Below are 21,700 nucleotides of genomic sequence, written 5' to 3' on the forward strand. Positions count from 1 at the left end.
ATATTTTGAGTCTGGGTAAGAAATAACCTACAAATATAAATGGTAATATTTTAGATATGACACATACTTTGTAGGTTATATTTCCCCCACACTTAGAACATTCTTAACAAGTTCCGAGGTTCTAAATTGTTTAGATCGTGACTTTTTTATTTCTTTGTTTCTTCAAATGTATAATGATCTGAAGGATTAATATAAATATGTCCATTTAGATTTTTTGATAAGTTTCTCTTTATTGAATGTTTTTTCACAATTACAGAACCTTGATCTTCCTTAAAACATAATATAGAATATAGAAAGCATCAGCTTCACCCCATTTTAATTATTACCAATTTTCATATGCAATAGCTTTGTGTAGTGTAGCAATCATCTTAAAATTTTTAGTCAACAAATACTCAGAGAAGACAAAGAAGAAAAGGAAAGTAATTTGTATACACTTTTTGCGCGACGGCCCGGTTTTTTGTATAAATATCGACCACCATTAGATGACACTTTACGCTAACATATTATAACAAGTTGGCTGTGGGCAAATAAATGACAGATATATATTATTCAGTAATAATTACTAGCTTGTCATTTAACAAACTTCTGTGAAATTTAGTATTATTTATTGTTATAATGGGAATTCTTTAAATACTCTCTTTTTGTTATTAAATGGTAAATATCTCAGAAATTAATGATTTTAGCTATAGGGTATGCTTTATAAAGATGAAAGAACATAAAGTGTATTTCCAGTTTTTAAAATAAAATATAGGCTGATTCATTTAAAAAAATTGAGAAAATTATATATTCGAGTTTTGGCTCGCCCTATATTCAACTGTTGCAATAACAAAGAAATAACATTTTCTCGTAAAACTGTACAAAAAGTTGCCTGCAAAAAATTATTGTTAGGTTGTTCTGTCAAGTGTATACAGGGCGCTGAAATTGGAATGATTTTCGTATACAATTGACCATAACTTTTGAAATACCCTGTATAATATAATTAAACCTTATATTGGAAGCATGGGAGAGATGAGCTTAATCTAAATTTAAAATAATATATAGGGGGTCCCATTGAAAAAATACTGGTAAAACGTAACACCCTGTATATACGAAAATAATTTTAAAATGTGCAGTTTTAAGTTGGCTACAACTTTTGTAAATAACTTTTTTTAATATCTTCTATAATATTTATTTAAAAATCTCAGTACAGGGGAGGAAATAAAATAGACTAAGCGCTTTCTAGCTCTTAAATCGTTGTTGTGGATGCGCCAGATTTGTCAAATAGTTCAGGGCATTTTTGTTTCTCGGCTTCAGACGCAGGAACAATCGTTTTCGAGCATTTTTCTATTTTGGAGGAACTCGATAATTTAAGTAATCGAATCAATTCAAACTTCAGTCCTCCGGGCGATAACTGTTACACTTTTTGGCAGAGTTCTGCACAAAAGGCGTGACAATAACTTACTGTCTGAGGAATAATAAAGGAATCGAAATCCGCGGTATCTGAAACTAATTCCTTCATGCGATTTATTGCAGATAATAACGCCAACGCGTCGACGATCCGAATGTCCCGTATTAATTCCGAAAATGTAGCGTTGATAAAATGTTAAGTGGGATGCTCCGGATTTAGTTTGTGCACTATTTTTCCGGCCGGAGAAATTTATTGGGAATACCAGGCAGCCACTGGAGATATCCTTCTTAGGAGTATTCTCTTTGAGATAAAGCATTCATTACGGCACTTTGTGTTGGGTTGATTAAATTTCTATAAGCTTGAATTTTAATTGCAAATTATTCATTGCTTTATTAAATTACCACCGCATATAACTTACGGCATTTTCGGTACTGGTGCAGGACAAAATAAAGAACTTCCTGTACGACATTACTAATAAATGTAAGGCTTAATCATCTTGCTCTAATTAACTGGAGACTATGGAGACTAAGTAAGGTAGATTAAAGCGTGCACTGTACTAAATATATAAAAAAGGCATTGGCAGGTCTTAGGCATTGCAGGAGCATGCCGTTTTGATGAGATATGCAAACTTACTTTGGACAACGTCAATTTCAAAAATTTCGATGACATTATTGTAGTTACAATTCCAGATTGTAAAAATGGTATGTCACGTACGTTTACAAGTACTTCTCGTCTGGGTTCTGTTTCTCACCTAGAAATTCTCAAGAAATATATCAAGATTAGATTGGAAATTAAAATTGAAATTTCACGCTTTTTTATGCGCTATCAAGCAAGTAGATGTTACAACCAATCAGTCGGCAAGAATACCCTTTCTATGATTCCTAATAAGACTGCACAGTTTTTGCAACTAGGACATCCTGGAACATATACAAGCCATTCATTGCGAAGAACATCGACAACGCTACTGGATAATACAGGAGTTTATGTATTAGCAATCAAAAGACATGGTGGGTGGAAATCAGCCACAATTGCAGAAAATTGTGTTGCTGAAGTAACAAAATGAAATAACCAACAGGATTCTTTATAATAACACTTCAACTCCAGGTTTAAGTAGTACGTCGCATCATGCTGTTTTAATGGATCAGACAGATAATATTGAGCCTCCGGTGACTGAAATGGAGCGGTCTATCATTTTGAGAAAAATGTGACAATTAGTAAACGTAAACAATTAGTAAATGTAAAAACTGTACAATTATTGTAATTATTCATTCATAATAATTAATAAAATTAATGTTCATCAAATATTTCTATTTATTTGTTTATAAAATATGTATTTATAAAGCGAAATCGCTTTTTTCCCTAGGGAGGTAAGTTACCTCACTTACCTTCCGTTGTCCAGATCAACTTCCACTTCTACGGTAAAATCCACTTACTTAAAAACAATGTATAAATAGTCTATTTACTATAGTGGGATCAGATATATGTTTTTTTGTTGGTTTCCTTATGACTCAAAAATCGCTTAAGCTAACAAATATTAAAACTCCAGATCCGAAAACTAGAACTCTCTAGAAGTTTCAATTCATTACATTAAAAATCGAGAATTTGACAATTAAGAAATTTATGGTTACTGTTGGAAAAAACGGTCATATAAATCAGAGAAGGAACATAATATAATTAACAGAAAATTAAAAGAGACTACGATTTTAGTAAACGGTAGAAGACGTTTTCAAGTTACACTGTGAATTTAGATTGTTGGCTACAAAACTAAATTTTCCCGTTCGACTTTAATTCTGATTAATTTTTTACACCTGCATATCGGTAAGTCTTATTTAGCGGGATAGATACACTTTGTCATAAACAAGAATTATTCTACGTAACTATTTCTATCAAAATAATTAATCACAAGTATTTTAAATAATCCAAAATTAAGCATCCACTCAATATGCGGTATTTTGGTAAATATCAGTCTTCCATTTTTATTTTTTATAGTTATGCTTCCGTTTACATCCAATTTACGAAATGGAGACAGAGGCACTGAGTGACCTTTACCAAAGGGTATATAATTGTGTTATAATTGGTTCAGACCTCTCCAAATTGCATAATTCCCAAATTTACTTTTAATGAAATTAGTCTAACTTAATAGGCGTACAGGATGGTAACTATAAAATTTCATAGCATACTGCCAGTATTGTTGCAGAGATAACAGAAATCTAACATTTATATTTTAAGGATTGTTACATCATAGCTATTATCGAAACTAGTAGATATTATCTTTTTTTAGTTAGTTAAGGTATTTAACCTCCTTTTGTTTAAATAATGTAATAGTGGTTTTTATAAATAATAATAATGAATTCCAAATCTTGCATTTCTTTATAATAAATTAATAGCATTACAACAATGCAAAGTACCGTAGATATTAATTAATAAGATAAGACAATTGTGGCGACAATCAAGCGTTGTAGTAGCAAAAATAAATTGAATCTATGTTTAAGCCGTGTGCCTATGCTCACGATACACAATGATACTGACTACCACAAAAACACGTGCCATACACTCGACAAAGCAAAGCGTCAAACTCACACAAATGACAACGAAATGCACGGTCAATAAAATACATAAAAGAGAATCCGACCTAGAAATATTGGAAATGGTCGGGAAGTAATGTCGGATGTCATCGTCAAGCTCGAATGTCCATTGTGGAAGAAAAAATTCTGGAAATGGTGGAAGAAAATTTAGCAACCAGTGTCAGATTAGTACAAAGACTGTTGCTTGCAAAAGTACCTAAACAGAGCAATCTCCAAACAACTAACGAATTCTTTTCATGTTCACCCTGTTCAACAACTTGATCCTGCCGCTCATCTTCAATACTCGTAGATTTTTCGCCAATATAGAGCTAGAAATATGAACTTCCAGTAGAAAATTGTTTTCTCGAACGAATCGTGCTTTACGAATCGTGGGAAAATAAATCTCTATACCTAAGTCGTTGTGGAAACCCATTTTCAGTGTGAATCTAATAACGTTTGGTCCGTTTGGTTTCATCAGTAACTTTTTGCTTGGTCCTCTTAGATTAGCAGATCGTCCCGACACCAAGGGTTATTTAGATTTTCTGCAAAATATTTAACCGGAATTGTTTGATGATCTACTAGTACGTAATCATAAGTACTTTTAGACCAGGAAAGGAAACATTTTGAAATATATTAATTACTGGGCGTGATTTTATTGTTGGAAAGTTTTGGGAATGATAATACAAGAGGCGTCTTATCTCGTGGGTCATGAAAAAAGCATAGCGTCATTGTTTTTTTTATCAACAAATAGGTCAAAAATTCGTCATTTTTCGTTCTACGCGTTATTGTAAAAAAGCTATAATTCTTAGCAAAAATGTTCAACAGACGATTTGATCTAGAAAAACTCATCTTTAGAATGAGACTTTATAAGTTAAAATTGCTTTATAAACAAAAAATTTATTGCAAAATTAAACGGAAAAAGTGCTTTTTCTTTAATTGTTAATAACTTTATGAATAATTAATAAAATCTTACCAAATTCCCAAAATGTGAGTTTTTATATCCTTCAGAGATGTGCAAAAGATGGGCAAAATTCCATTTATTTATCCCATTTTTGCAAAAAAGCCCATTTTCAAATGACTATTCCCGGGGTAGGGTTATGACTAAAACATTCTTTTTGGGCTCATTTTCTTCGAAGGGACACCAAGTAAGTAAAAATTATTATTTTTTTTTAACCTATTGGTCGAAGAAACTTTTTTTTTTAATTTGTAGTTTTTTTACGAGCTTTTCGAATTTCTTTCAAAACTAGGTTATTTGTACTATATTTAGAAGGAGGCGTGCAGTTTTGTGTATAGGTAAGTTAGACTAAATAGTCTTATTTTCATCCAAGAAACCTGTTGTAAAGCGTTGTCCGTCCTATTCAGGGACACCCTATATACATATAACTAATTTAAATCATCCCAAAACGAGTAGTTACTTAATTAAAGGGAAAAATATTTCGAAAATATTTCTAATACGTCGCTAATTTTATCCCGTTTACTTTGTAGTCCAGTAACATTTTTCCCAAAATTGAAAATATTTTAAAATTTTTCTTGTTTTCTTAATTCAGAAATTATTTGACTAGTTATTTTAATTTGTTTAGAACAGTAGTTTACGTTATTAAATCTTGAAAAAGTGTTTCAAGAGATAAAACAATATTGTGAGATATATTCTTTATTAGCTACCTATGTAGCTATGTAAAATAAATATTTATTAAATTATGTTAAATTTAGTCTTACTTTCTTTTGTTATAATTAAGTTGTTTCTTATTTACTTTAAATTAATACCTGCCTTGTCCTTATCCTTAACGTCTTTATCCCTCACACGGACATCAGACACTACCTACGTACTATGCGACGCGTGCATTAACCGCGAACTGAAACTATAAGCAGCTTTGAGCCGGCCTCACTTCCAACCTAAATCACGTTATTTTAACCGCCTCGCGTGGAGGGGAACTGTATCATATTGTAGGCAAGTGTGACGCGCCTACAAGCAAATAATTCCTGACCTCACTGTGGTGAGGACTAGTGGGGAGTAACAGTAGCCAATGCCGCCGGGCCGATGGAAAGATCCGATCTTAGCCGGCATCCAGCTATAAAATTTAGCGTGGTAACTCTTCTACTTGGTAATAGGCGGCAGTTCTAGTGGTGGCTTTATTGCCAAATGATAACTGCCATATAAATTCGATGCATTCAATTATGTATTTAAAGAGATATGGAACTTATCTTTTGATTGGAAATCACAGTTGTGATAAATGCTTAATAAAATAAATTAAATTAGAATTAAAACTACGAATTTACCTAATTAATTATTTATTTTATATCACCTTGGAATGGAGGAATACAAAAACTTGAAATTAATGTTTTTAGATTTGTGCGTCGACTTCCAGTTTGGTACAATAAAAACACCTATGTTAAAAAAAATTGCATTACACAGGTTGTGTATCCTTAGATGGGTACTGCTCTCTTATCGTTGACTTCTTTAGATAGGTAAAATAATTATTGACACAAGTGTTACATATCATGGATGCCATTGATAGTGCTTATATTTGTGACACAAGTTGTTCAAAAAAATTAACACAATGTAAAACGGCTGGAACCTTAAGGAGTAGTTGAATACGGAATTTATTTAGTTTTTCGTCATACAGACTTCGGACCTTTTCCATTCAACGCAGAACGGACAATCAGAACCAAGGGTGTAGGGGAGATTTTTTCAATTATTTTTTCCATTCAACGAGTTGAACGTTGCCGAGTTATAAGACCTTTTTTACTCTATCAGCTCACACACCTTTTGTTTCCGAAATTTGTTTTCCACATACGGACTTCGGACCTTTTACATTCAGAAGGGACAATCGGAACCTGGGGTGTGGGGGTGATTTTTTAAATAATTTTTTCTGTTCAACGCATCGTTTCCGAGTTGTATGGCCTTTTTGCCATATGACGTCGCATACCTACTTCTTGTTTCCAAAATTTATGTTCGACATACGGACTTTTTTTTTCTTTCATATATTGTAACGCCCCACTCCAGAACTAAGGGGAGATTTGTTTATATTTCCAGCCATTTCCGAGCAAAAACCGGTTTTTTCGAATGTATTGTGACGTCATAGCTCGATGATGAAGGCTAAAAAGGCTCCCTCCCTAGGTGTACTGAAGATGCTGGGGAAGCCCTAGAAACTCCAGCAGAGAGAGAGAAATAGACAGAGAAAAGCCCTCTATGAGGACAAAGTCACTCTATCTCTCTCGCACACAATCAGTCAAAAACGACAGAAACGAACCTTCCTTTAAAAATTCATGGGATTTATCCATTATTAGAATAATCCATTTTAATTTAAAATATTTAAAAAAATTAAAATGGGTTATTCTGATGACGAAAAATAAAACATAATTAAACTGTATTATTCAAATAACAATAATGTGCAAAAGTTCTTCAGGAATATCGGCAAATTAAAAAAAATTTTTTTTAAGTATTATCAGAAACCTTAGGAGCCCAGAAAACAGCCCCGAACTCAGTCCTTTAGACATTGAAATTGAAAGAAAGAAAAAATACAGGACAAAATGTTTGATAATTTTGAATTTGTTTTTAAAGCAATAAATAGTAAATTAAAGCATATTTTTAACTGTATCATCACAATTACTCGCATGTTGAAAATTTGTAAAAAAATGTAGGTATTTTAATCTTATTTCGTTTTTAGATATTCTGTTTATATATGTTGTTGTAAAGGTTAGTTATAAAAATCGTTGTTTGTTATTTCAATAAGGATGAATTTTAATTTTTTTAATTATTTTTTACTTTAAACGTATATTTTATGACAGCAAATTTTGATGTCAAAAGAAATAAAGTCGTACATTTGTATTTACTTTTTTTTCTATAATTAATTATTAAAAGTATGAGTGGATGTCAAAATACAAACAAAGGTCCTGTACCTACATTTCGCGACGTACTAATAATCCACCTTGTATACTAAATAAATTTCTCATCAAATATTAAAAAATGTATATTAACAAGCTGTTTAAAAAATTACGAATTTTGTTTATTTGGAAATATATTCTCTGCAGTATTTCAATACCAAAAAATTAAAATAGAAGCTAATTAACCAAATTATGATTAAATAACCGATCGTCTATGTTGACTACCTATTCGTTCATTCTTTAAAATATTTTTATCAATATCTACATTTAAGTAAATACAGTAACGCAAGAAACAGACATTGATAATAATGTGTACAAAATAAATCCGTAAGTACACGTGACAACATTGCCAAACCGTCGTTTATATGTTGCTGGGATACACGTAAGAATGCGGGCCGCTGCATTTGATTCTTCCTAAAATTCTGCTGGTGGTGTACTCTATCGGCAATTCGGAAATTTTAAACTGCCTATTCCAGTAGCGGTCTGTAGCGATAGCTATTTTGTCTGTGCTATAACTTATTTTATGACTTTTGTAATGACGTAATTATTTCAAGGTCAAGAATCGAATATGCATTAGTAAAAAAATGAGTTAATTATTATTATGGAATATTGGGACGCCCTGTATATTGCATACTTGTATATCTTGAGCAAACTGAAACGAATATCGTGCATTTCTTTTGTAAAGTAGTAGTAGCAGTGTTTGGAAAAACAAGATTTAAAGGCGTTCGAGTACTTTGCGTTCCAGCCTCGTAGCGCCCGAATGAATCCGCTGCGAGCAATTAATAAATTCCGCTGTAATAAATTCCGCCGGTCGGCGCATTCCAATTAACTGATTCCCGGCAAATCCCAAACAACTGTAGTTAATCAGCTGCGATCTGCGATGGCCCCACCGAGTTATGCGGCATGTCGAAAATGAAAAGTCTTCCCCGAAGCCGGGGTCCGCGACGATCGCCGTACACGTAGGAGGCAATTTCCTCTCCGTTCTCCTTCACTTCCGTTCGTCGTATAGTTTTTATGTAATCAGGGCATTAAGTACTTCTCCTGTCTAAATGGATTTTGATCGATGTCATGTGGAAATTTCGTCGGGAGTGCGTCGGGACGTTCTCCCGGCGCTGAAAAATGTACGGAAAAAAATATCTTTTGAGCGAAATTAATATGACGGAGATATAAATGTACGGAAAGATATATGTTGCTCCTAGGCAGACGTATACATGGACAGGACATTTATTTCGTGCACATTTATCTTGGGCGATACGAAAAAATAATTATTATCGGATGAACGGAAGCTAAAAAAATTGATTAATATGTCGTTTATATTTTCAATAGATCATTCCTTTATATGACTAGATACAGGTATTATTTAAGTACAATTTATTTTTATTTATTTATTTAGTTTACACCATCCAACAGTACTGAAACCATTTATAGGATGGGAAAAAACAAACATAATTACATGAACAACAAATATACCAAGAAACAAGATACAAAATAAGAAAAAACATACATATACATGGTATATACACACATATAAAACACATATATACATAAAAGAAAAAAACTAGTCAAAATGAATATAATATATAAATTCATATTTCCTGAACACAAAACTACAAATTAAAACTGACAAGCTACAAAAATACTTTTTTCAATGAATTATATGAACAATTGAAAATATCAACTCTGTTCTGTAAGTTGTTACAGTTGTTACACATGAAATATAATGGCGAAAATTTTAATACATTGGTACGCGGGGTGGATAGATAAAATAAACTGTTATGTTGGGTTGCCGTTAAGGGAACATGGAATCTGAGCAGTTCAAGTAATTGGGAGCAGTCCATTTTATTATTTATAAGTTTATTCAGAAAAATCAGTGATTGAGTTTTCTGCGGTTTTCAAGGCTCATTACACAAAATCTACTTAAGAGCTCATTTTGAGGAGTTCCAATTAAAGGGTATCTACCATCCAGCTTAAAAGAAATAAATTTTAGAAAACGCCGCTGAATGTTTTCTAAGCTTTCTTTTATAACTTCGTTTACATGTAGGTTAAAAGTTAGTCTATAGTCTGTTTGGAAATGACAGAGAGTAATAAAACCCCGAGATAAGAACCGGCCATGGGCGTGGTAATATTTCGTTTCAGGTAATTATCGGGTAACACTAATGCTAACAAAAATGACAGGGATTGAAAAATCGACTATCTACAGACTTTTAAAGGAAACAAAAAATGAACAAGATACTGTAAATCCTCTAAAATCATCTACAGGGAGATCAAAAGTCGTTATAGATGATTTCTTCAAAAATGTCATTCGCAGAAAAGTACACTCATTTTATTTTAAAAAAGAAATACCAACGCTAAACAAAATTTTAAGTGAACTTTCAGAGGACAACGATTTGCCAAAAATCAGTAGAAGCAAATTATGGGCCGTCTTACGAGAGTTGAATTTTTGCTGGGAAAAGCAGAACAGGAAGTCAGTTCTTATCGATAAAGATGAAATTATTTGTTGGCGAAGATCCTACTTAAGATCAATTAGAAAATTCCGTGACGAAGGGAGGAATATTTATTATCTAGACGAAACTTGGGTCAACGAGGGATATACTGTAACAAAAGTATGGCAAGATAAAAATGTAAAAAGTTTTCGACAAGCATTTTTGGATGGACTTTCAACAGGGTTCAAGGCACCTTCAGGTAAAGGGCGAAGATTAATAGTGACACATATAGGTAGTGCCAGTGGTTTTGTAGATGGCGGTTTACTTTTATTTGAATCTAAAAATACAGGTGACTATCACGAAGACATGAACGCAGATGTTTTCGAAGAGTATTTTACACAGATGTTGGATCTTATTCCTCCGGGGTCTGTAATTGTCATGGATAATGCCAGTTACCATTCACGGCAGACCGAGCGGACGCCTACGACTGCTTGGAGGAAAGCCGATATAATTCAATGGTTATCCGGAAAAAACATTTCTTTTGAAACAAATATGGTGAAAAAGGAACTTTTGACACTTGTCAATCTTAATAAAGATCAGAAAAAATATGTTATCGATGAAATGGCAACAAATCGCCAAATAACGGTACTACGGTTACCACCTTATCACTGTGAACTTAACCCAATCGAATTAGTCTGGGCGCAGGTAAAAGGAGATGTAGCGCGAAATAATACGACGTTTAAATTAAGTGACGTGAAAATTTTGTTAAAAAATTCCTTGGAACGAGTAACTGCAGATAACTGGCAAAGATGTATACATCATGTACAAAAAGAAGAGGAGAAAATGTGGGAACTCGATAATTTAATTGACGTTACTGTGGAACCTATCGTTATCAATCTAGGAGACGAAGATAATTCATCAGAATATTCAGAGGATGAATTTTAATATACCTACTTTTTTATTTTCTTTATTGTACATTTATACAACACTACATTTACTCACCATAATTTGAATTTTCAAAATACATATATTTTTGTGTGGAATAAAAGTCTATTCATTAAATTTAAATAAATATTTTGATAATAATATTGAATAATTTTATTTGAATTACTAAAAACCCTCTTAACCCGGTTATGATGTTTAAAGTAGCCTCATGTTTTGAAATGCTGTTTTTATATTGTTTACTTATAAGAGAAATTGACCGAGAAATTGAAGCGGCATAGACAAAGACGGATTGTCGGGGATTAAATTTTACCGGCTACCTGCTACAATTTAGTACAGTCCGATCGCACAAAGTTTTTTTAAAAATACACCTCATCCTATACCTATAATACATAATATAAAAATATTGAATATAAGCACCAGTACTACATTTATTTACGATTTTCATACATAATAAAGCTTTTATTACTCTCTTTCATTTCTAAACAGACTATAGTGTCAAATGTAACCCCTAGATTTTTAATGGAAGCTGGTCAATTTAAAACTTTGCCGTTGACATTATAGTTGTAAACAATAGGAAATACTTTCTTAGTAAATGTCATAGCATTACATTTATCTGCATTTAAGGGAAGATTGTTTAAATTGCACCAATCGTTTATGCCATTTAAACAGTGTTGGAGTTTTAAGCAGGCAGAAAAGGTATTTATGGCACAGTAAATTTTCACATCATCCGCGTACAATAAATAAGATACATTGGTTTCTTCAATTACATCATTAATGAAAATTATGAAAAAAAGTGGTCCAAGAATCGAGCCTTGGGGTACTCCTGATGTTACAGAAATTTCTTCAGATACAAAACCACGACATTCAACATATTGTTTTCTTCCTGCTAAAAAGACTTAAAAAACTCACTGTTTGAATATAGTTGTCCATATTTTCGGCAATAAATTGAGTTATGCAAAACAGGTTAATTGTTGTTGATCTATTTGCCATAAAGCCATGTTGGTAAATAGAAATTTGTCCTTGAAGGTATGGATACATTTTGTTATATAAAGCAATTTCCATAACTTTAGCAAAATTGTTTATAATAGTTATGGGCTTGTAATTTTCAATATTTCCTGTGTCTCCTTTCTTAAATATTGGACAAATTCGTGAGAGCTTCCAAACATTAGAGAGTGAACACGTGCTCAACACTAAATTAAGTAAAATGGTAAGAGGTACCACTAGAATATGCGCGCAGTCACGAATAATGAAAGCAGGTATATCGTCGGGACCTTTAGTATGTTTAGGTTTCAGTTTCAATAAAGCATTAAGGATATCAGATTCACTGAATTGAGTGAAGTGTAAGTAATGATTATGGACATGTTTTGGCGTAGTCAAGGTAGTATTTGGAATAGGTTTTGTAAAAGCAGTGCTAAAAGAATCAGCAAAACCATCAACAATATCCTACAAAGTGTTCAAGGTTTGATCGTTATAGTTTAGTCTGTCTGGAATATTAGAAATAGACTTCTTTGATTTAATGGAATCCCAGAAAGATTTAACGTCATTTCGTATGTTGAACTGTATGCGCTCCAAATAATTTTTTTCTGTTTCTCTCTGAGTGCTTTAAATTCATTATATGTGATTGCATCACCTGAATTTTTGCAGCGTTTCCATAAGAAAAATTTCTTCCTAAGATTTTTTAATATATTGCCGTTAAACCAATGAGGGTATTTATTATTTCTACTGCAAGGTGTATACTTAGGTACAAATAATTAAATGTCATAAAATTTACTGTAAAAAGTATCACATGCTACGTTTACATTATTAATATTTTTTAAAATAGACCGATCACAGTTTAAAATTGCTTCGTAAGCAGAAAATAATTTGCTTTCCGAAAATTATAACGTTGTGTATTCGCGATAAAAGAGCCGCCCGCCAGTACAATTTGCTGACTTTTAATTGGCCGTACACTAAAGGCTAACATCAACATAAAATAAAGTGAACAACGATTATAAGATTTATGTCATTATACCATTGTGAAACACGTAAATTGTTTTACGCATCGTTACCAACAGTCCCACAATCTGGTTGGGATCCGTTATAGATCGCATCATCAGGTATGTTTCTACACTTGTTCCAGCGAAACTTATTAGCAGTGGTGATAAAATATCTTAATCTAAAGAGAACGACCGTTCGATATCTACTGATGTAATATTTGCATAAGTAAATAATCTACCTCCAAGCTAGTTCGACATGTTAATTTCCACTCGAGGTTGTATTTATTCCAATAGACTAGGCGGTATCTGTTTTGGTTTGGGTGAATCGTATATCCACGGAGATTTTTGGCTTTTTGGCTTTCAAATATCACTAGAAATGAAAATTTTTCTATGCGGATAAAAAAAACGTGGGCTTAACTTTTGGCGGCACAATATGTATATTTAAAAAATTCGAAAAATGTCAGTTATTTCTTCCTAAGTAATTATTAATCTTTTCAAGAGTTGATTTTAGGTGAAAACGGAAGGGGAAAATAATGTTTGTAATTAATTTTTTTACAAAACATGACTAGTTATGAATCATGATTATTATTGTAAAAATCGAAAAAATCTCCAAAAGTAGGGTTAAAAAACATTACTTTTTAGGTAAATTTTTTGGGGTCTTTAAATTGGGTATAGGATCTTCATACTTTGCTCAAGAAAACTTCATGTTACGTAGAATTATTACACCAAATTTCACCAAAATCGGTTTGATAGAATTTGCATAATATTATTGCAATCCAAATTTTGAAATAAAATTTGCAAATTTTCAAAATTTTGCATAGCTAAAACCAGGGCTCTTGGATACTTGAAAATTTAATCACATATAGAAGGGCTTTAAAACTTTCAAACGCTTTTTGAAAAATTCGAATCCGTCAATTAGGAAAGCTCTGGCGCATGTTTAAACATTAGTCGAATTTTTGTACTTATAAACATTTAGAATAACTGTGAATATTCAATTAAATCAAATTTTTTAAAATAGGTTTTAAAAGTTATTGGAAAGACGCTTCTTTAAAAATAAAAACAGATCGATTAGTCAATTATTAGTTACGTAGTTATAGCCGATCAAAGTTAACAAAATTACCGAAACAGGTAAATTAATAAATAGAAATTGGCACTTTTCTGCAATATGTACTTCCTATTTTTTTTAACCATCTTTGACAGGCCTATAACATTACCGACATAGTATAAAAAGATAGCCATTCTAAAGACGAATTCAGCGATATAAGGTTACAACTACTTTTTATTTTATTACAGCAAATGTGGAAATGTTCAAAGTGGAAACAAAGACGGCTGACGTCACGATCCGGTACCGGTCCAAATTAAGCGAGTCGTGTAGAGTCGTGTTCTGTAGTCTGTCTCATTCTTACTCATTTGTGTTTATGCAAACTACGTGTATCGGATAGATTTTATATTATTTACTTTTACTTAACACAATATTGTTAATTATTTTAAAAACTATACATTCTATGGCTACAGAAGCTGGATTTGTCCAAGAGCAATCTGATAATTTGTCGAAAATAGATGTTCTATAAAATATGTTTGCATGATTTCTTCCTCATTTTCTCATCCTGTGTTACATTAAATAGTTTGTTGGGGGGCAGTTAGTGTTGTGAAACTACACATGGGTACTATAATATTTATGTTCAGACACTGTTATGTTTTTCACGTTCTCATGTTGTAATTCTGATACTGAAGTCGCCACGCATTAAAGCTGCCTGGGTAGATATTGTGAAATGTTCGTAGAGTCTATGAAAATTAACGAAACTTGTCTTTAAATTTATACACTAAAACTAATTACTCAAAACTACTCAGAATTCAATGCGAACACAAACTAATCTTGACAGTCTTAACACTCATATACCGGATCCTGACGTCATCAATTGCTTGACCAATTAGGGACCGTTTTCGCCCACCTAATTATATTCAATATTTTAATAATTAATTACATATTAATAGTTAAGTTTAAAGGGGTTTTACATATAGAAACATACTTTTATAGTAATTGTCTGCACTTTAAATAAATTTTGCTTCAAAAGAAAATTTGATGCAACTTCCTCATTCAGTGTTTAAAGTTATCAATAAAAATTTGAATAACATTTGATGTTACGAACTTCTTCTCTGATACGATTTTTCAATCCTTCGATAGTGTCTGGTCTATTCACATTCACTTTGCTTTTTAGATAACCTCACAAAAAAATCTAGTGGGGTTAAGTCATGGAAACGTGGTAGCCATTCAGGTGACCTTCTTCTGCCTATCCATCGATTTTGGAAAACTTACCTTAATTTCTTAGATTGAGGCGAAAATGTGGAGGGGCACCATCTTGTTGGAACCATACATCATTAGCACCGTGCTCATTAGGGTTAGGAAAAATTAATTCCAGGGCTGGAATCAGTTGAAAACGCAAAAAATGTAAATAAATGTCACCTGTCAAATTGCCCTCAAAGAAATAAAGTCGCAGTATTCCTAAACATTCACTTTTTCAGGCAGTTGTGTATGTATTTCTTGCATCCAATGCGGATTTTCTAGGTTCCAAAACCTAGTATTTTGACTGTTCACGGTTCCATTTAAGAGTTGCTTCGTCAGTGAAAATTATGTGATTTTTTGACATGGGTTATCTTTCAAATAAATTTCTAAATTCCTCGCAAAACTGTAATCTTCTGCCTGTGTCATCTGCCCATAGTTCTTGTAAGACGTTAACCTTGTAAGGATGCCACTTTTGAGACTTCAGAGTTCTGTCAACTCAGAATTTCGACAAGTTGAAGTTGGCTGAGATAGATCTAATGGAGTGGGAATTTTCAGTAACGGCGAGCATCACATTTTGACGATCATTTTCACTTACCGTTCTTCGTCCTCCTGATCCAGGTAAATCTTTTGTACTTCCGGTTTCTTCAAATTTTTTGGATACTTTACTTACTGTGCCTCGACTAATTCTCTGGTCTGGATATTTATGGTGAAATAAGTGACACTTAAGTTGACTACGAACTAAGGTACTCTGGTGAATTTTATGTGTTTATCGATGTGTGTTTAAGGTACGTTTTTTAAAATACGAAAGAGACTATGATTGTTTGAAATAGTCGTCAGTATGACATAAAAGAAATTTTCTTACATTTTTTTGACAACTATGACAAAAAAGTAGGTATAACCTTATATCCCTGAATTCGTCTTTGGAAGGGCTATCTATTTATACTGTAAAATATAGAGCGTCCTATTAAAGAAAATGGCGGTAATGTTATAGGTATGTCAAACATGGCTCAAAAAAATAGACAATATTGCGGAAATGTGACAATTTCTATTTTTTACTAATTGACCTGTTTCAGAATTATTTTTAAATTTCAACTGGAAAAAAATATATGAATTTGTTCCATCATTTTGGGACACACTGTATAATTTTTACTTCTAAATAGCACTACTATTAACGTTTCGAAAATCACCCAGTTTCTCATCGAGAAATCTTTCTTCTAAGGCAAACATAAGTTTATAAAATCAGTCGTTTGTCTGATCCTTTTACCGCAAGTAAACATTTATTAAAAAAATTTAAATCTTTCAAAAATTGAATTCCTTCTAAATGAAGAACCTGCCACAGATAAACAATTACAAGCAACACCTTTTTCCCGCTTCTTTTGATCACGCTGTACGTTAATTTAGATCTTAAACACTACTCACTTTTCCTCTCGTGGCACCTAGTTATTGTGTTAATTATACGATAAACCTAGTTGTTACCTACGCCCACTCGAAAAGTGACCGGCCAAGAAGGTTATTTGAAGCGGGCACCTTCCAGCTGACAATTTAATTGTATTACTTACGCTTAAGATGCATTAATTAGGATAGTTATTTCCCTGAAATGAGGTACTTCGTGATGTTTAACTACTGTGGATGTGTTTATAAAATGAAGAACGGGTGAGTAAAGTCTGTTTTATTAAAGAAAAAAAAAAATAGAAATTTGTGAAAGATTGTATTTCCAATATTTATTCAATATACAGGGTGTTAATTAAGTATGTACAATAAATTCAACAGACGATTATTTGAGTGATTTTAAGACAAAAAAGTTCATATAAACATTGGTCCGCAGTTGCTTCGTGTTCAAGATACAGGGTGTTAAATTTTTGGACCTGGACAAGAAACATTATTGAAAATATTCGTTAAGGTACTGGACTTAACAAATCTAATCGTTAGGGTTAAATTAGCCCCTTAACACTACAAATAACACTGCCAAATTACAACAAAATTGGGTAAAGGGTGTTTTAGATATTTACAAAATAGTAATCTGCGGACCAATGTTTATATGAACTTTTTGTCTTAAAATCACTCAAATAATCGTCTGATGAAGTTATTATACATTCTTAATTAACACCCTGTATATTATTATAATTAGGGTAATGTTGTCTATGTTAATATCATTTTACAGGATTTTCAAGAATAACACAAAACATTCGGGGGACCTGGAATGGTATTATTTTCGATCACGGTTAAATTACAACGTGATTATTATTGGTTTAGTAGTTTTATTATGCATTTTAACCTCAGTGATGTTATTTACTGGTAAGTGATTTTAAGCTGAGCTATTATCTTATTAAATATTTTTTTAAGTAAGGTTATAAAGGGTGTCCCAAAATTCATGCTAGAAGTAATTTTTATAGAAAACACAGGTTTTTAATTAGAATTTGTAAATCTTTTATCAATTTATGAAATATACAGTATAGGGTTATGTATAGCTGCACATACGCACGCTTTTGACGATATTTTCCATTCACCGCTTTGCATAAATCTGACTGAATTTCATTGATACAGCGCTCAATTTTCTCTTTCAATGCGTGAGTCGTCGTGGGCTTGTTGACATAAACCTTAAACTTCAAAAAGACTCCAAAGAAAAAAGTACAACGGGATTAAATCGCATGATCTGTTAGCCAATTCTATTACTATAACGGGAAGTTACACGACCAGGAAATGACTGTGCAGTAATTGAATTGCTTCTTGGGCTGTATGGCATGTGATATCGTCTTGTTGAAACCACATGTCGTCTACATCCATATCTTGCATTTTTGGCACAAAACACTGAATTACCATGTCGCGTCAGTGAGCACCATTAACTGTTATTGCCTGACTAGTTGCATTTTCGAAGAAGAATGGTCCGATGACGCCTCCAGCCCAAAATCCGCAATAAACAGTGGATGCATTGGTTTCTCAGCAATCACTCGTAGATTTTCTAAATCCCAAATGCGACAAAGTCGATTAACGAAGCCATCAAAATGAAAATAATCGCCGAAGATGATTTTGTTCGAAACATAAGCATTCACATGTTGTTTCACAATACATTTAACGAACTCTCTTCGCTCTACGTGGTCAGTAGGCTTTAGTTCTTGATCAATTGAACTTTGTAAAAAATTTTCGTTAGAATACGCTGTAAAGAGCTTCTCGAAGTGTCCAATTCTTGACCACTGTTCCAAATTGATGTTCCCCAGCACCATTCTCATCTGTTGAAGGACGGCCAGTGTTTAAAATCGCTAATTAATCCAGTCTGCCTGAATTTTTCAATTAATCTTTTCACAATTGATGATGTTAAATCATTATTCCGACCATATTTTGTATGAAAATTGCAAACTGTAGCTGACAAACCTTCACTACTTTTAAAATATTACTCAACAATGAAAACGCGTTGTTTTTTTATCTACCGCTCCATTTTTAATAACCCTGAACTGTCCGCAAGTCACCCTGTTTTTTTTTTCGTTGGCAACACTTTACCGCACAAATGACGCATGATTTCAAATCTTGCGTGAATTTTGGGACACCCGATAGTTATTAACTTTAAGTCATACTTAGATTCTTTTGAGGTATTATATACTTTGAATCTAAAGCAATAATATCAAGTCAAAATATTATAAGGGTGAAATAATTTACTTGAAAATGGTGACGTAACTGATTTTGGATGTTTATTGAGATAACGTTAATTTTGCACATCGAAAACTTTAAAACGCAGCAAAATTTTAACTATACTGGAAAGGGAATTGACCTTGTGTAAGTTGTACAATTTTCCCTACAATTTATTTTAAAAGAGCAAAGTTTTTGAATTTTTAAATTTATATATTTGGATAAATTATGTTCCGTTCTTAAAAAAATCATTTGTGTAACATTCCTTGATCCTTTTTATGATGTTTCATATGTAAAATATTTTATTTTTATTTCTCACAACAAGTATTTTAGGTGGAAGTGTAATAATCTACGTATAACAACAAAACACTTGTATACAATATGTCCCACTTTTCATGGAGCCACCCTGATATATCGCTCACCTTATGCCCGAATATTTTGAAATTCTGGTCACAGTATAGAAAACAGTAAATTCACTCCCCCTCTTTTGTGGACCAACAGTCAGTTCTTTCTCGTCATCCCACGGTGAAACACCATGCCTTGTTGTCTTTGCGCTGGTCACTTAAAGCGACATAAAAAATGAAACTAGGGTCCATTTTTTATCAATAGGTTAGATAGGCAGTAATTTACTGTTTTCTAGACTGTGCTTTGGTGATCCTATAATGTGAGTCTTTAGACATACCATATTATGTAGTTAGAGGCGTCCGATTCTGAAATGGAAAAGGGGAGTCAATTTTTCAAAAAAAAAAAGTATTTTACAACAACCGTACAAATTAGGATTTTTGCCTTATTATTCTGTTGTAGAATTATTTCATGCCAGTACAATACATGATTCTGAATAAAAAAACAGAGATTTTTTTTCATTTGAGAGGCCGTTTTACAAACTAATTATATAAGTTGAAAAAAATTGTTTTTCGACAGAGTGTTACAAATTTCCCACTACAGGGATCTCGGAAACGGTAAGATACGAAATAGCTAAAATGGGGGCAAAGTTGCGTAATCAGGGGACCAACATTATGGCTCAAAAAAAAAAATTGAAAAAAAAACAAAATCTTGGAAATCCGTTTTTGTTTAATTTTAGACTTGTTTGAGGTGATATTGAAAAAAGAAGAACACTTTCTCATGGCAACTTTTTACCCTCTATCGAATGGCATACTCAATTTTTATATGTAACATTTCGTCTCTCTAGGACCATCATCAACTATATTTTTTTTAATCCTGGAAATTTTATTACATTTTTTGCAAGCTTTCATGACCCTCAATAGTGTACTACATCAGCTCGAACCAGATTTAGACGATTGTCTCTAAAAATTCTTCTTCAATATATTCGTTCAAAATTTATCTAATTTTTTATTTAGATTTCTATGTTTATTAAATTATTGTAGACTCCAAGTGTCGTTAGACCCTGTAAAATCCACCTAGTTATTTAAACTATTACCATCACACGTTACAATAGAACATTATTAGAGTTTTAATCTCCATCAACTAGTTATACATAATCCGATAAGTTGTTGCATCAAAATTGAAATATTACTACAATTTTAATTTCATTATAACAAATTATTTCTTAAAGATGCATATGACAACCAAAACTCCAAATAAATATTATACTTTAAAAAATTACAGTACCTAAATGTTCAAAAACATTTCCGATAATCATAATATGATCGGAATTTATTATACCTGTAACCGCAACTGTGAAAGAGCATGTCAGATGTATTTTTTATGAATATCCTGAAAAAAATTAAATAGAAATTTGTTTGAATTTTGAGCACTCGAGATACTTGGAAATAACTATGAGTACCGGATTAAAACTCTAATAATGTTTTATTTTAACGTGTGATGGTAATAATTTAAAAAAACTAGGTGGATTTCACAGGGTCTAACGACACTTAGAGTGTATGATAATTCAATAAGCATAGAAATCTAAAAAAACTAGATAAATTTGGAACGAATACATTGAAGATGAATTTTTCGAGATAAAACGTCTGAATCTGGTTCAAGCTGAGGCAATACAGTATTGGGGGTCATGAAACCTTGCAAAAAATGTAATAGAATTTCCAGGGTCGTGTTATAAAAAAATGAAGTTGATGATGGTCCTGGAGGGACGAAGCGATACATATAAAAATTGATTATGCCATTCGATAGAGGGCAAAAAGTTGCCATGAGAAAGAGTTCTTTTGTCAATATCACCTCAAACAAGACTGAAATTAAAGAAAAACGGATTTGCGAAATTTCGTTTTTTTCCAAATTTTTCGAAAACTAATCATGTTAGAGGCATAATGTTGATCCCTTGGTTCCGCAACTTTGGCCCCATTTAAGCTTCTTCGTATCTCTTACCGTTTCCGAGATCCCTGTAGTGAAAGCGAATTTGTAACAACCTGTATATTCACCACCAAAGTTCCAAATATTCGGACATAAGGTGAGCGAGATATCAGGGTGGCTCCATGAAAAGTGGGACACATTGTATATAGGGTGTAACTTTGGAAGGGGCTCATATTTATAAATAAGCTATCTTTGACCTCTAGAAACACATCTTATAAGTTTGTTTTCTCAAATTCAGTCGTGAAAACTGATTTTTTAACTTTTTTTTAATTTGCATACAAACAACGTCA

The sequence above is a fragment of the Anoplophora glabripennis genome, unplaced genomic scaffold, assembly GCF_000390285.2.
Source record: "Anoplophora glabripennis isolate ALB-LARVAE unplaced genomic scaffold, Agla_2.0 scaffold521, whole genome shotgun sequence".
Taxonomy (NCBI): domain Eukaryota; kingdom Metazoa; phylum Arthropoda; class Insecta; order Coleoptera; family Cerambycidae; genus Anoplophora; species Anoplophora glabripennis.